The sequence below is a fragment of the Odocoileus virginianus genome, chromosome 13 (genome assembly GCF_023699985.2).
Source record: "Odocoileus virginianus isolate 20LAN1187 ecotype Illinois chromosome 13, Ovbor_1.2, whole genome shotgun sequence".
Classification (NCBI taxonomy): domain Eukaryota; kingdom Metazoa; phylum Chordata; class Mammalia; order Artiodactyla; family Cervidae; genus Odocoileus; species Odocoileus virginianus.
Genome location: NC_069686.1, coordinates 11,570,903 through 11,588,261, shown reverse-complemented (window position 1 = coordinate 11,588,261; position 17,359 = coordinate 11,570,903). Strand labels below are relative to the sequence as shown.

At 41.7% G+C, this 17,359-nt stretch overlaps 1 protein-coding gene across 3 annotated transcripts in view; it reads right to left on the bottom strand.

The window, feature by feature from the left end:
* The window catches only part of SESTD1 (SEC14 and spectrin domain containing 1), a 139,788-nt gene extending 125,442 nt beyond the window's left edge, over nucleotides 1–14,346 (bottom strand). Inside the window, exon 1 of one of the 3 annotated variants that reach the window (XM_070475940.1) lies at nucleotides 14,029–14,346. The gene's annotated coding sequence lies outside the window, so the exon portion shown is untranslated. Of the gene's footprint in view, nucleotides 1–13,179; nucleotides 13,320–13,692; nucleotides 13,971–14,028 lie in introns of those variants that run through there. The other 2 variants (XM_020903883.2, XM_070475941.1) reach the window with 2 other exon arrangements.
* Nucleotides 14,347–17,359: the final 3,013 nt, after the last annotated feature.

Here is a 17,359-nt window from a genome sequence, read left to right as displayed (position 1 = left end):
ACTGATAGATTTAAGTATCATCACAATGTAGAAAACAAGGTTAACTCAAATGCGATTTTAACAAAAATTGTATGTTTAAGACAGAATTAAACTGTGGAAGTGTTGCCATCTGTTTAATTCAGATGCCCTAAAGCATCACTCCCCATCCTAATCTGGAGTTTTTAGGGATTCTGGAGGTTAACTGGATACAAATTCTTAGTAGTGGTAATAGTTTCCATCTCACCACAACTCAAGATGCCTGTCTGCTGGGCGCTTGGCCTAGAAGGAGAAAATATTTGTAACAGCTTTTATTTGTCTTTGAGTAAAGATAATCCAGGACCAGTGAAACTTGTAAAAATCCGTTTGTCTTCACAGCTGCCTCTCAGTGTTCCTTTCTCCTGCCTTCTGAGTTCTCTACGTTCCCAGGGTATCCTTCCTTCCAGAGGCCATCCTCTCCCAGCTGCCCCAACACGGCGAAGGACTTAAGCAAGCACTGAACTCAGCCTTCAAGAGCCTTGCTTGCAGTTTAAGGCAGCCAGGAGGAAGGTTCACCTTTCGGCTGACCTGGACTGACTGAGGGCCGAAGAGCTTTGTTTTTACTTTGCAGAGGCCACTAGAAGACTGACTGAGTCTTTATGACTGATATCATGGTATCAAGGCTGATACCAGGCCTGGGGGAACCGGGTCAAAAGAGTTAACAGGTCACTTGAGCTCTCCTTCACCCTGCTCACTCTATTAACCTTAATTATTCAGAGTCCAAGAATCTCAAATTCCAAGGATTCAGATTCCATTTTCAAGGTGTCCACGACTTCCTTCTCCTGGTTTAATATACCTTCTTTCTTTCAGAATGGTGGTCATTTTCTCCTGCCCTCCACCTCCCAGCAAGCTGCTCTCACACCCCAGAGTTCTAGCAGCCTCCAGGGCATAAGAGGTAAAGAAATGATTAATCTGGAGTGGGTAGGCTGGGCTGATGAACTCCAAAACAGGAAACTCAAACTAAGGAAAACAGCAGAGGACCATCATGGCACCACCATCCCCTATCCAGCTCATGTAAGAGCTTCCCTGGTGGCTCAGAGGGTAAAGAATCCGCCTGCCACGCAGGAGACCTGGGTTCGACCCCTGGGCTGGGAAGATCCCCTGGAGCAGGGCTTGGCAACCCAATCCAGTATTCTTGCCTGGACAATCCCATGGACAGAGGAGCCTGGCAGGCTACACCCCATGGGGTTGCCAAGAGTCGGACACAACTGAGCGACTAAGCACAGCACAGCACATCCAGCTCACGAAAAGGAAGATTTAGCACTTTTGTTTTTCACACTGCAGTTGCGGGGAAAGGGGAAGCATTTTAATAACAACAACAATACATGATACTAGGAAAAAACTACCAACAAGCGATGACCACACACTGAAAGACTGAGAAAGAAAAGCCTCTAAAACATGACGTTAATTACAATTATATGTGTGACCTGCTTTTAATTTCTGCCTGATCATTACACAATAAGCATGCATATCATAAAACAACATGTCAGATTAACTTTCAATTTTATTTTAATGCAACTACAGTCTTTCCTTCCAACCTCCACCCGTGCACCTTCATTCATTACTGGCTACAAACGTCAGATGGTGATTCCTTCTACAACAATCACCAAGACACCATGCTGTCACACCAGAAGACAGGCCAGCAATTTGGTATTCCACTTCACAGCCTGTCCATCTTTCAACAGCAGTACTTCCTCCAGTCTTTCCCAGGGCCAAACTATTCCTTTTATATTTACTGTAATTATTTCCTCCAAACAACTTTTATCACCATCCTAGTCAATGGAGCACAAGTTGTTTCACAACCAAAAGATACTCAAATGAATTCATAATGTGATATAAATGGACTGGCAAAATCAAATAATTTGGTGAAAGGGAGACAGAAACAGATGTTTTCATAAATTCTGGGTGAATGTGCAGAATGGTACAACCTCTATGGAGAGAAATTTGGCAATATCTATCAAAATTGCAACTATGAATACTCATTTCTAGGAATGTATCTTATAGTATACTTGCCTGTCCCACCACTGCATTGAAATAACAAGTTACTCATTGCAGTATTATTATAAGGACACAAAAAAATTAATAATGATGACAGCAAAAAATTATCTGGCACTTAGTACAGTACCAAACACTGTTCCAAGCACTTAACACATACCCTCATTTAATCTTCTGAACAATCCTGAGGCAGGTGCTATTAACATTCATATTGTACAGATGGAAAAACTAAGAAGCCAAATAAAAGCTGCCCAAGACCGCATAGCTAGTGTGAGCCAAGGCTTGACCCTAAGGCAATGTAGCTCCAGAGCCTGTTCTCTTTTAACTGTTCAGTTCAGTTCAGTCACTCAGTCGTGTCTGACTCTTTGCGATCCCATGAATCGCAACACGCCAGGCCTCCCTGTCCATCACAAACTCCCGGAGTTTACTCAAACTCATTCCCATTGAGTCGGTGATTCCATCCAGCCATCTCATCCTCTGTCATCCCCTTCTCCTCCTGCCCCCAATCCCTCCCAGCATCAGGGTCTTTTCCAATGAGTCAACTCTTCACATGAGGTGGCCAAACTATTGGAGTTTCAGCTTCAGCATCAGTCCTTCCAATGAACACCCAGGACTGATCTCTTTCAGGATGGACTGGTTGGATCTCCTTGCAGTCCAAGGGACTCTCAAGAGTCTTCTCCAACACCACAGTTTAAAAGCATCAATTTTTCGGCACTCAGCTTTCTTCACAGTCCAACTCTCACATCCATACATGACCACTGGAAAACCACAGCCTTGACCAGACGGACCTTTGTTGGCAAAGGAATGTCTCTGCTTTTTAATATGCTGTCTAGGTTGGTCATAACTTTCCTTCCAAGGAGTAAGCATCTTTTAATTTCATGGCTGCAGTCACCATCTTTTAACTATTACGATATACTAAATCATCTAAATACTCAGTTGGGCGAACAGTTCGTTCTCATTGTCCCATAAGATGTTATGGGAAAACCCAAAAATACTTTTTGGCCAACCTAAAACATCAACAAGGAGAATAGCTGACTATAGGATACATCCATCTGTTAGGTAGTTAGGAAAAAAGAGTAAGAAAAAGGAGTCCAAAACGGCATTGGCTAAAAGACAAAGGGAAAAGCCCAGAAAAGGGAAGAAAGGAAAAATCCATAGATCTGAGTGAGAACCTCAGTTGACACACACACCCTCTTCCTGGCTAGGCCTAATTTGCACAGGACAGGCTGGAGAGGAGTGGAGGAGAAGGAGACAAAACGCAAAAAAAAGAGGGAGCCAAGATGAGTTGGGGCCTTTCCTTTGGGGTTGGCGTACCCTCACGCCTCCAGGGTGTACTATATACTATCCTTTGTTTACTGAATAAAACTGAGCTCTAACGCTGCTGTAACACTGGTCTGCCATTTCAAATCTTTGTTGCAGCAAGACAGTTGCAAGGAAATTACACACTCTCCCAACACATCTAAAGGAATATTACTTTTTTTTTTTTTAAAGCTCCTTTAATTCCCCCTCCCACTTTGAGGGTAGGCGAAACTTAGTAACTCACCTATAATAATAAAGTATGGAAGGGGAAAAACAGCAATTTTACAGTGCAGAAACCTGGCGACCACTACCACAACCAAAGGATCTAAGGTAACCACCACCCGTGATGTCTTGTAAATATCATGCAGTACTCCCTCATGGAGATATGACTAAGACAACTCAACTCTGCAGTATTTCCAAAAGTCCATAGCCACATGTTAATGAGGAAAACATCAGACAAACCCACGTTGAGAGACAGTCTATACACCACTACTCCCCAAAACTGTCAACATCATAAAAAGCCTTGAAAAACTGTCAGAGGAGACTAGGGAGAGATGACAACTAAATGTGATTATAGTATTCTGGTTGGGCTCATGGAACAGAAAAAGAACGGAAAAACTGGTGATATCTAATAAACTGTTAACAGTAACAAACCGTCAGTTTCTTAGTTCTGACTGTGTCCCACAGAAAGATGACAACATTAAAGGGAAATGAAACTGGGTGAGGTGTATACGGAAACTTTTTTTGCAATTCTTCTGTAAATCTAAAATTATTCCAAAGTAAGAAGTTTATCTAAAACAGAAAAGGAAGGATGGACTTCCCCGGCAGTCTAGTGGTTAAGACTCTGCACATCCACAGCAGGGGGCACAAATCCCACCCCTGAGCAGGCAACCAAGATCCCTCACGCTGAGTGGGGCCAAAATGATAAAAATAAAAAAAAAAATTTTAAAGAAGGAAGAAAGCTCTTTGTGCACGACTATGAATAAAAACCCTCTAAGAAGTGAAAGATTAAGGTAAAGAATAGTGTCTAGTATGGAAGAAGCAGTATAGGCATAGGTACAGAAATATCATTTGTGTAAAACAGCTGGGAAAGCATATATACATACAAAAATTATTTCTGGAAGGATACATAAGAATCTAATAACAATGGTTGACTCTGCAGAGAGAACTCAGTAGCTGAGGAACAGAAATAAAAGACTTTTTACTGTGTTCTCTTACGCTTTCTAAATTTTGAAATGAGTGAATTACCTACTCAATTAACTTTTTTTTTTCAATTAACTTTTAAAATTACAAGTATGACATGGACCTGAACTCAAGCAAAGCCCTGGAAATAACATAGGGGAGTAATTAGAATTTTACAAGATTTTTTAAAAATCTAATCTCATCCATCAGTTAAAGCTTCCCATTATCTCCGACCTCACTTTCCCCACCAGCCTCGTTTCTCCTTTACGCAGTGCAAACATTTTATTCTAACCAAACCAACCCCAACAAGTCAGCTTCTTTCCCAATTTCGCATCCCTCCCAGCAAAACCGAGCTATGAACTTCAAAGCCACTCACCCACTGAGCTACTCAGCATCCCGGATACTTTGCAGCAGAGACGCAAACACGGGCACTCCTGCCATCGCTCCTGCCATCACTCCTGCTAGATGGTGACAGCACTGCCCTGCGACCACAGTAGCCTTTCCCACTAAATTCACACTGCCTCCAACTACCTCTTTTTTAACATTTTGATTATAAGACCATGAACGTACTTTATATTCTAAGTATTTAAAATTTTTTGTTGTGTTTGCAAATGCGTTTTGTTTGTTCGGGGCTTACTAACTTTGTATTGGATTATAGTTGATTAGCAATGTCATGTTAGTGTTGGGTGTACAGAAAACTGATTCAGTTACACTTGTAACTATTTTTTTTTTCAAATTATTTTCCCATTTAGGTTGTTGCGTAATATTTCAGCAGTTTCTGTGCTGTCCAGTACATATAGTTGGTTATCCGTTTTTAAACATAGCAATCTGAGCATGTCAGTCCCAGACTCCCCATCTTCCCCTCCCCCACCTCACACCCACTAAGTTGGTTCTCTGCGTACTGAGTGCTCAGTTGCTCAGTCGTGTCCGACTCCAGCCTGCGAGGCTCCTCCGCCTACGGAATTTCCCACGCAAGAATGCTGGAGTGGGGGTACAGGGGATCTTCCAGACTCAGGAAATAAGCCTGCACCTCTTGCGTCTCCTGCATTGACAGATGGATTCTTTAGCACTGCGCCACCTAGGAATCCCCAAGTCTAATTATTAAAGAAACGCAAATCAGAACTACAAGCAGTTATCATCTCACACCTTCAGGATGACCATCATCAAAAATCTGCAAATAATAAATGCTGGAGAGCGTGTAGAGATAAGGCACCCTCCTACACTATTGGTGGGAATGTAAATTGGTACACCCACTATGGAGAACAGTATGGAGGTTCTTTAAAAAAAAAAACAACTAAAAATAGAGCTACCTTATAGTTCTGCAATCCCTAGGCATATAGCCAAATAAAAACACTGTCTGAAAGGGTACAAGCACCCCAGTGTTCACTGCAGCACTGTTGACAGTAATCAGGACATAGAATCGACCTAAACGACCATCAACAGATGACGATAAAGAGTATGTGGTACATATATACCATGGGGTATTACTCAGCCGTTAAAAACAATGAAATAATGCCACCTGCAGCAACACTGATGACCTATAGGTTGTTATACTCAGTGAAGTCAGAGAAAGAGAAATAGCACTGATGTGAGGAATCTAAAAAGAAATGATACAAATGCACTTATATACAAAACAGACTCCAGCTATTGATACTTCTTACTGCAGTGCTCCAGGCAGCCATCATTATCAATCTCAGCAGGCCCGTGAAATAAAACCTATTTGTCATATTGATTTGTTTGCCTTGATAAGTTCCTCCATGAATTTCACATATATTTATTTACATTAACTCCTACTTTGTTCTGAAAGGATTAATGAAACTTACAGGAATACATGAACTACAAAAAATTAACAGATATAAGATATTAGAAAAGAATAAGGAAAACACCAAAAATGATGCCAAGGAAAAAGTTGAAAAAATGTACAGCATAAAATCGATAAGCCTGCTCTGGGGTAGGCTACAAATCTGGTCTGGCTTTCTAACAGCCATCACCTAAGGGAAAATCCAGTCCACAGTTCAGGAGATAAACAGAAAAGTTCTCAGAAGGGGAACTATTCTTGGTACTAAGATCAAACAGTAATTTTTACAAAGCAAAGAACACTATACAGAGAAAGAACAAGATACACAACTATCAGTTTTCAAGGGTTGGGATGTTTCTTACAGTATCCATTAGGAGAATATATGATGTCTCACCAAAGTTCACCGCAGCAAAACTGCTTTCACAAGGAGCAGATACAAGCTTTAAGAACTCTGTGTCCTTTTACTTAGTTTTCTCCTTCATTGCCTCCCTGACTAAATATAAACTCTTTGAAGACAAGAACCATGTTCTGTAACTCTTACACAGCCCACAATGCTTTGTATTCTGCAAAACAGCAAGCATTCAGTAACAGTGAGATTTACCAAGAGCAATTCAAGCCTACTCTGAAAAAGTCTCTACTCTAAACATAGGAATTCCCACTCCTACCAAACAGAATAAAAATGATATCTGAAGCCTCAAGAGATAATCTCTAAACCTTCTATACTATTACTGAATCACAATTTATTTGTGATGTTCTAACAGCAATTTTTGTTTTGCATATCCCTGGCACAAGGCTTGCAGAAATGCCAAATCAATATCACTGAATCTATCAAATAAAATGGCAACTCCTATAAAAGGAAAGACATTACTATCTTTCAAGAATATAATCAATAGCTCTTTACCAACCAGCTGAGAAAGGCAGGTTCATATTTTAAATGACTCTGCAAGTCCTCTGGCAGACAATGAATTATAATGCAGATTTCCGTTACTTCTTTCCAAGAACCTGTAGTTTCTGTAAATGCCAAACTGCCACGGAATTGTACTTCCCAATTCTTCCATACATAAATACAGACACACACACCACTATCCAACAGCGGGATAAAGCTTACCTTTCCTTTACAACTACTCCCTACCCCCTCTTCTTTACCTGGTCAAATTGGAAATGAATGAAGCCTAATACATTATTTAGGTAAAGCGATTATGAGCAACATAAATATTATAAAACTTAAATTACTATTCTTAAGCAGAGGCATTAGGACACATTAACAATTCTGTTTGTATTTTATTAATGGAAATCATTAATAAACAAGTAGTTTCATCCTACATTGGCCTAGCTTTTCAATACATCTAGTATTTCAGTTTGCAGAATGCTCCTCATTTGGTATTCCCTGTATGCAGGGGAACACCCTACCACCCCAGGAGGAAATAGTTGTAATGAGTGAAAGAACGTGGACAGGACAGGGGGTGGGGAGTCCACCAAGTGGACTTCAGAAAGTCTAATTCCTGTGCCTTTATTTCTTCATCTATAAAGCTTGAGAAATGACAATAATTTCTATAAGATTATTGGGAGGATTAAATAAGATTTGTAAACTACTTAGTAAACTGTAAGCCCCTGTGGCTCAGAAGGTAAAGAGTCCACCTGCAATGTGGGAGACCTGGGTTTGATCCCTAGGTTGGGAAAATCCTGGAAAAGTGAAAGGCTACCCACTCCAGTATTCTGGCCTGGAGGATTCCATGGACTGTACAGTCCATGGGGTTGCAAAGAGTCAGACTCGACTGAGCGACTTTCACTTTAGTAAACTGTATGTAAAACAGATCCTCAATAAGTGTCAGTTTTCTTGTTCTTCTCTTATAGATAAGGAAACAGAAGCTTAGCAGGCGCCTTGTCCAAGGTCAGTGTGATATATAGGCTAAATTTAGGGACCAAGGCTCTAATTTAGGGACCAAGGTTCTTGCCACTACATCAAGCAGTCTTAAAATAGCAGAACCCAACACCTCATGTTCATCACTATTGGGCACTCATTACATGCAAAGAAAAAACCAACCAGTTGTACATCTATTAGATGCCAAGCACGATCTTAACCTCTTTCTTCATGACTACCCTGCAAAGTAGGTACATTCATCCAATTTTACTGAGAGAAATTAACTTATCAAAGTCACATGTGATAATACAAAATTATCCAGGTCTATTTAGTCTACTACTTTCTCCTACTGTCCTGCCTCAAAAGCATGCAAGTGTTGAGAAATAACTGTCTACCAAAATTAAATTCTAAATGGCCTGGAAATTCTTATAGATCCTTCCAATGTGTTAGTGGAAATTGTCTCTAGAACCACCATCTATTCTCCTTAAATATATCTGTATTAGGCTAAAACAATTTATAATAACCACAGTGACAAATTTACATTTGTATAGCATGCTATAGTTAGTATTATAAATTTTTTCATTCTTATTGGATCCAACCACTGAGATTTTTCACATATTAGCTCACATCTCATTTAATACTTCTAAGATTTCTGTGATATAGGAATTATCACCATTTTACAGATAAAGAAACAAGTTTTAAAAAGGTAAGTAACTTGCTTAGGTTATACAATTACTAACAGCAGGACTCTACCTTGGATCCTTCTTAAAAAAAAAACCACACATACTCCTGCATGCGATGATTCATGTAATCATCTGCTTTTGCTTTTGTCAATTTACTCATCAGAGCTGGGGGGAGGACTTTTTTTAACCAAAAATGAACACAAAATAAGGGCCAAAACCTGATAAAACAATAAAAACAGAAAAAAATCACAGAAAGATTGTCCTAGAGCTCTCTTCCCTCACTGCAAGATTGTTAGGTGACTGTCAATAAATGTTTATAGGGCAGTTTCAAATATTCCAGAGCACAGAGGAAAAAAAAGTTTCCCAATTCATTCTCAGAGACTAGCTTAATCTTGACACCAAACGAGTCAAGAATAGCAAACTAAAAGTGAAACAGAAATATTATGTTTCTCTTTTGTGATCACATATGAATATGTCTTTAACAAGTTGAGTGAAAAACAAATAAGTGTAGTATGAGCTCTTGTGTAGAAGAAAAACCACTGAATACACATGTATGTACTAAGTATGGCTGGCTATGTAAATGGGTGTTTGCACATACAAACAGACATAAATGCAAAGATGTACATTTGGAAATATAAGCCCCAAACTGCTAACAAGGTGACCTGGGACAGGAGCAGTCTTGGGCGGGGAACGAAGGGATGGGGGCGAACAGTGAAGTGACATTTTTGCCTTTTACTCTACATGTGCTTAGGTGCTCAGTCATGTCAGACTCTGACGGCATGGAACTGACTACAGTTCCCCAGGCTCCTCTGTCCATGAGGATTCTCCAGGCAAGACTGCCTCCAGGAGATTGTCCCCATCCAGGAATTGAACCCAGGTCTCCCACACTGCAGTGGATTCTTTACCATCTGAGCCGCCAGGAAAGGCCTTTAATCTATACTTCTCTATATTATTTGAACTTTTTATAATTAACATGTATCATATTTGACAATTAAAACATACAAATGAAAAACAGGACCTGATAGCCATTTGATGTCTCTCCTCTAGCTATCACAGTCAAAACTAATTATTCACTCACTGGGCATTCATTTATCTAACACACACTCAAGGTATAACCCTATGTGTGGACATGGAGCACATACACAGGGTTTTTGTGCCAGCCTCCAGATACCTGATACCTTAAATTATCCTTAAGGTAAGGTAATGTAAGTATACCTTACCGTAAGGTGTCCAGATACCTTAAATTTTTTTAAGCCCAGCACTGAACATTTACTTTCTTCCATCAGATAATGCTGTTTTAAGTCAAGTCTTAATTATCATTTATTACTTTTCAGGTCATAATCGAGGGATAAGAAATTCTTTGTCTAGAATTTGTACTGCCTTTATTCTAAGAATGACTTTTACTGGATTTTTTGCGGGGGGGCAAATGGAAAAAATATATTTGTATTCATTCGCCCAAAAAGTCCTTCTTACATATCTAGGCACAATGGCAGACAATGGGAAAGCAAAGACAAATAACACATGGCCTCTACCTATCCTCTAGGGAGACAAGAATTTCAGAGTAAGTAACACACAAAAACTGAAATACACACCTTAGTAATCCTACACTTCAAAGTGAATCTGGCAAACTGCCCTGTTCAAAAATAAAAATTTCAGTGTAACCTAGAAATAACTTAATGTTTATGAAAACTGTGAAATTATTCAATTACTCTATGGTTAAAGGGTATAAATTAGTGGGAAAATAAAGAACATGGAAGCTCCAGGGGAACAGAAAGTGCAATGTCTCAGTGAACAAGTTCTAGGATTAGCACTGCCACTAAGAAGCTGTTTTTAGGTTTGCTTACCCAAAGAAAATATGGAAATGATGTCTACCTTATTAGAATAGGAGAAATCAAAGAATTTATTTGAAAAAGCACAACAAAATCTGGAGAACGTGAGGCAGTGTGGACACAACACCTGCTTTTTGTTGTTGTTTGGTTTCATTCATTTATTTATTTTACCCCTACTCTGTCGATGATTAACCAAGCAAAGCTGCAAACACAATTTAACTTCTGTATGCCTCATAAAGTGGAAAGAATGCAGGAAGCAGAGTCAGAAGATCTGAGTTTACATTCAGACCTTGACTCTTATTAACTCCATAAGGTTAAAAAATGAACAAATTAGTTAACCTCTTTAAACCTCAGTGTCCTAGCAGCAAAATAGGAGTAAACATATTTAACTGGGTTAGTTCAAAGACTATATGAGAAAAACACATGTGAAAACATAAACTGAAAAATTATAAATCAAACATTTTTCTCCAAAGAAGATATATAAATGGCCAATAAGAACTTAAAGATGCTCAACATCATTAGCCATTACAGAAATGCAGACGAAAACCAGTGGTAAGATACCACCTCACACACACTGGAATAGTTATCATCAAAAACACAACTTTAACGAGGCTGGAGAAAGTGTAACCCTCATACTCTAATGATGGGAATGTAAAATGCAGTTACTACAGAAAATACTTTGGCAGTTCCTCAAATAGTTAGAGTTACCTTAGGACCAAGCAACTCCACATCTAAGTATATACTCAAGATCACTGAAAACGTAAGTCCACAAAAAACCTGAAAATGAACCGTCATAGCAACGTTCCTCATAATAGCCAAAAAGTGGAAACAACCTAAATTTCCATCAGTGATGAACAGATAAACAAAACATGGCATATCCATACAGTGGAATATTATTCAGCCATAAAAAGGAAATATCTTAATACATGCATAATATACATGAACTCTGGAAACACTACACTTAGTGAAAGACACAAAAGGCCACATATGGTATGATTCCATTTATAGGAAATGTCCTAAATCAGCAAATCCAGAGAGACAGAAAATAGACTGGTGCTTGCCAAGTGTCAATGAGGGAGAATGGGAGTGGCAGTTAATGGTATGAGGGTTTCCTTTTAGGATGTGGAAAATGCTCCTTGAATTAGTGATGATGTCTGCAGTACCTTGTGAATAAACAAAAACCACTCCACTCCAGCACTCCTGCCTGGAAAATCCCATGGACAGAGGAGCCTGGCAGGCTACAGTCCATGGGGTGGCAAAGAGTTGGACACAACTGAGTGACTTCACTTTCACTTTCACTGAATTGTACATGTTAAAAGAGTGAATTCTATAGTATATGAATTATATTTTAATAAAACTATTGTAGAAATTTAAGTTTCTCCTACTTTTTAATAGTAAAGACATTAATTTTTTTCAGGAGGTAATTCCTGTTGCTTGTAACAGCTATGAAAGCTCTCTGAAGTTAGATGTTACACAGATGAATGGTATTTTTAGTAAAGAGAAACTACCAATTATGTCAGAAAAACTTTCTACAGATCAGATTAGTTTGGTATTAGTTTATTTCTTCAAAAGAAAAGTCCTTATTAGTATCATTTGTTTTTAGGGAGTAGAGACAGTGTCAAGGAATCTTTTAGAGTACATTTTTTTAAAATAGGTCAAAATGTAGCATTTTGTTTTTAAATTAGTGGACATTTAGTTTTCAGATATACTCATCAATTCACTAAAACCCAAGTAGATGGAACTTCGTAAGCTTGATCTACCTGTTTCCATGTTCTGCATTCTGCTGTCACGTTTCTAAGACCATCACCAGCTCCTGCCAACTATTATACACAGAGATCAAAATGCTTGGTAAATTCTTTAAATGCAGTCAATTCATTCCCTAATGCTGGGGAATTTACAGAGTAGGCCCAATTTTTAAGGTTAAATTTAGTCTAGCTTGTTTGAATAAATATACAACAAAATGATATCCTGGAATTTGGAATATAAAAACAATCTATAGAGCTGGGAAATGCTTTCTAAGTCCTTTGAGTATTTTTTCACGATTGGGTGTTTTTTCATGAATTTGGTCACGGGGTCAAGACAGTCACTAACTTTTGGCCCCACAAAGTATTATGTATAAAAGCTTCCTGGTTCTAAGAACAAAGAAGTATTTTATTGCTCAAAGCAAAAGGAAGATATTTTCCTTCCATTTAGTATTGTTATACTAAAATAGCATACCAATGAAACCAGCTAGGTAACAGCACGACCCAAGGTATGTAAACAAAGATAAATTGTTCTTTATTTTGTATTCTTTCTTTGGGGGATAAAAAAAGAAGTTTCTCACAGCTAAGAAAATAAGGTTCATCAAGCCAAAGTAAACCATACAGGTTAATATTTCCCAACATGAGGGTATTTTTGAGCGGTGATCTTAATTTGAGGGTTTGCCAACCTATGCTAGCATACACGGTGGGTTTCCTTGGCACAGACAAAACGTGGAGAGACGGAAGACCTGTCAAACAGCTGTATCGAGTTACTCACTCAACAGCATTTCCAACTTCTCAGGTGATGTCTGCTTAAGAAAGATGTCAAAGCACCCAGAGGAGAACCACCGGGGAGTCGCAGCAGCTGCCATGTCCAAATGGTGCATCGCGGGGTGAAATGCCACAGAAACCCTCAAGAGCCTGCCAGACTGCGGTTCCTTTCCAATACAAGTCTACCTCAGATATAAAAATAAATACACATCCAGATACCCCTGCCAACCCTCTCTCCCTTCCCTTTGTGACTCCTGCAAAGGCTGGAGGGGTGTTACCGGCCCGCACACCGGGGTAAGCCAAGCCCTCACGCCCCAAGGAAGCAGTCCAGAAGGCTCCTGCACCCCGGGGGTCTCTGGCCGGCGTCCCCCACCCGCCGGCCAGGGCCGGTCACCGGCCACACAAAGGAGCTAGCCGCGGGCGCTGGACGCGGGGACTCGCCCCGGAGCCGGCCGCCACATCTGGTCCCCGCACGCCGGGCGGCCCGGACCCGCCGCAAAATAATGATTAACGCCCGTACCTGTTGCACGTTTCGGGTCCCTTTCACCCAGAAATGAACAAGGGCGCCCGGGAGGCGAGACGCGGGCCGCCCAGGCTCGGCGGGCCGCGGCCGCACCCGGCAGGCGGCGCGGAGGCAAGGGCTGCCCGCGGGACGCCCACCTCAGGCGCTTTGTCTGCGGTGGCGGCGGGGGCTGCGGCGGGGGCGACGGGGCGGGGGCCCCCCTCCCGCAGTCGCGCGGCCCGCGCGGGGCTGAGAAAGCTGGGCCCACCGCCGCCTCCACCCGCCAGCGCTCCCCGCCTGGCCCCGGGGCCTGCGCGGTCCTCCCCGCCCGGGCCGCGCGGCGGCCACACTCACCTGGCTGGCGCTGGGGGCCGGCGGCTCCGGGGCGGTGGGAAGGACGCGGGGACGCGAGTGAGGCGCGGGCGGAGGCGGAGGGCGAGGCGGGAGGAAGGCGGGCTGGGGGCGGAGCGGGCCCGGGCGGCGGTGGCTCCGGTCACCCGTGGCAGATTGAGTCCCGGCCCCTCCGTGCGTCAGGCCACGGGCTGCGGCGCGGGCGGCCTGGCGAGCCCTCCCGGAACCCTCGGCCCGACCCGAGTCAGCGCTGCCCAGCGCGCGCCCGGGTAGCGGTGGCGCGGCGACCCCGCCCGGCACGGGAAGGGGGCGGGGCTGGGAGTCCCGCGGGGGCTGGGGGCTGGGAGTCCCGCTGGGGCCTGGGGGCCGGGGGCCAGGGGCCGGGAGCTGGGCGAGGAGGGGCCTCCGACGCCACCAGGCCCACCCGGTGATCCTTACCAGGCGCGGAGCTCCCGCCTCCCAAGCCCACAGGCACCGTGGGGTGGTGGAAGGAGGACTGGGCCTAGGGTCGGGAAGCCTGTGCTTAAGGAAGGACACCCCCACGGCCACTTGACGCCTCGCAAATCATTTGTTGTCTCTGCCCTCATACGGAAATATGTATATGGTATCCAAGATTTTCAGAATTCTGACACTGTCATCCTAGATTTGTTGGGATTCCTTTAGCTCCAAGTACCCACTGCCAGGAGACGACTCTCCCACACAGAGGTGTGTGATGTAGCTGCAGGATAAGGCAGTTGGAGGGGAATGGGTTGTAGTGAGAAAGGGCTGGATTCAGGGCATTTGTTTTTCTTTGGGGAGCTTTCCATTGGGCAGTCCAGAATTTATCCACAAATGACCCTCTGATAATGGCTGCTTGCCCATCTTCACCACCCCTAGTTATTTTTCTCCAAATGTAATGACTTCAGAGTCCTTGTTCTTCCAGTTTTCTTGCGCAAATTGTTTTTATGTCATTTCCTGAATTCAGTTCAAAAGAGTCATCAGCTAATACAAGCTCCAGGCAGCCATGTGGTCCCAATCTCAGGCCTTACTTATTACTCACTGTGCCACTCACTTCAGTATCACCTAATTCCACTGGGAAAAAAAAAAAATTTTACCATTCCAACAACTAGGCAACTAAATCTCTCTACTAAAGTTCTCTGATTGAAAGTTCCAAGGATTAATATTTCCTCTTACTTCTGTGACTGATAATCTGTCTCCATGACTTTAGCCTCTTTGCCACCCTTTAGGTCAAGCCTTGTTAACTTTGTTTCTGCTTCTGTTCCTAACAACTACTAGGAATGCTTCAAAAACACAGAACTTCCCACTTTAAAGTCTTTCAAAGGCTTTTCACGTGGATAATCAGGTTCAAGCAATTGCCGTGATATCCAAGGTCGTTTATGATCTGATCCCCAGACCTTTTCAACTCCAGCTTTAATTCCCACTACATCGCATGTTCTGTGCTTTTGTATGCTTTCCTCCATCTGAAATGCATCCCTCATTTAACCAGGTGAGGGTCTACTGTCCTTCAAGATAACAAAGATAGTGCATCTTTTCCTCTTAGAATCTTCCCTGACATCCTGTCCTTTTTCCACAACCACATCCTCACCCGACACACTTACACTAAATTACTCTTTCCTTTCTGCTTTCATGGAAATTTTGATCTATTCTCTACAATAATCCTTAGCGCTTTCTTTTTTCCTACTGCTTTGATTGGTGGTCTTTTCTTACTAGACTGGGAATTCCTTAAAAGGGTAGAGATTTTTGTCTAGTTCATTTTTGGCTCTTGGACAAAGCGCAATACTCAGCACTAGGAAGGTTCTCTTTAAATATTTGTTCAAGTACTGATGTACTATTCATTCCAATAAATACATGTTGAGCATCTACTCAACAAGAGGGAAATAGAGTGCAATCCACAGTCCCTGCCTTCCTTACTTAGCCTTCCACAGTATTCTTTCCTTTACCATATGGCATTCTCAGTTTATCATTTTAAACCCTCTCCTCCTACCATCACATTCTTTGCTTGTTTTAATAAAGCAAGATCATGCCGAACAATCTATTATAGTAACTCACCGAACAGCCCTGCCCTTCCTCTTTCCATACCCACTAGTTCCACAGCAGTGAGGACCCAGTTATTAGATAAAGGACAACTATTGCAACAGGAAACACATTAGACTATAAATGCTGGTGTTTGGGTGCTGTATTTTCCGATGACAACGGATTGGACATAGCTCAATCACTTAAATCCACTGGAACTCACCTCTGGAGTTCCTTCGGCTCTATTCATTTTTAGTATTTTGTTAATAAGGTAAACATATCCTTCTTTATATATCTATAAAGTGAAGGGACAGCCAGATCCTTGCAAAGCAGCTGTCCAGCATATGCTTGAACTCTGAGTGATAGGGAACCATTCCTCTCTCACATAGTGTTCATCTTTGAACAGCCCTGCTAGTCCCTACTTTGCACTGAAATGTGTCTCCCTGTAAACTTGGTAGGTAACAATGGTGTTAGTAGAGAACACCACTGGATTTAAACACCAAAGTAGTGTGGTCAGGTCCTAGTTCTATAACTTCTGTCTATATGACCTTGGACAAGCACAAAAATAGCTCCAAGTATTAGTTTGCTTGACTTAAAAGAGGAAAATAATATGTTAAATCATTAGCACTAATAGGAATACAATTGAATTAAAGCATCCAGTGAATGTTAATATAGTACTTAGATGTACTGAGTACAGAAGAGTCCAATTCCCCTTCCACACATAGCCTTTTACACCACCTAAGTCAGCAGACAGGGTGTGTGCCTCCTCACACAGCCTCCACTCACAGGCCCTATGCATCTCCTCCACACACTCACCTCTAAACATACCCTAGTGCCTCTTAAAATGTGGCATCTAGAACTGAGTCCAGCCTTCCAGGTATAAAGAGAAAAGAGAGAAATACAATTTTATGCATTCTTATGGTGATGTTTCAAAATTCAGCTTGATACCACATTTATATTTTTCTACCAACCTGCACTATTCATAAATATCGTGTTCTTTTTTGCCAATTAAAAACAAAAACTCAAACTTTTTCTAGGACTTCAACACACACATACCTGTTTAAGCATACTCCTCCAAACTGAATTTGTGCGATTTGTTTTTGGAAACTGAGTGTTCACTTTTGCATGTATTCATCTTAAATATAACTTTGGAAGTTATGTATCAGGATCCTCTGCCAAACAGAGAATAATGTGAAATAAGAATAACATTTGAAAGGCATTCAGGAGTCTGGGGGCAGGGAGGATCCCCAAAGCACTTTAAGCAACTTGTTCCTAAATTCCTAATTTCTCCCCTACAACTTAATTATAAATATATAATTCT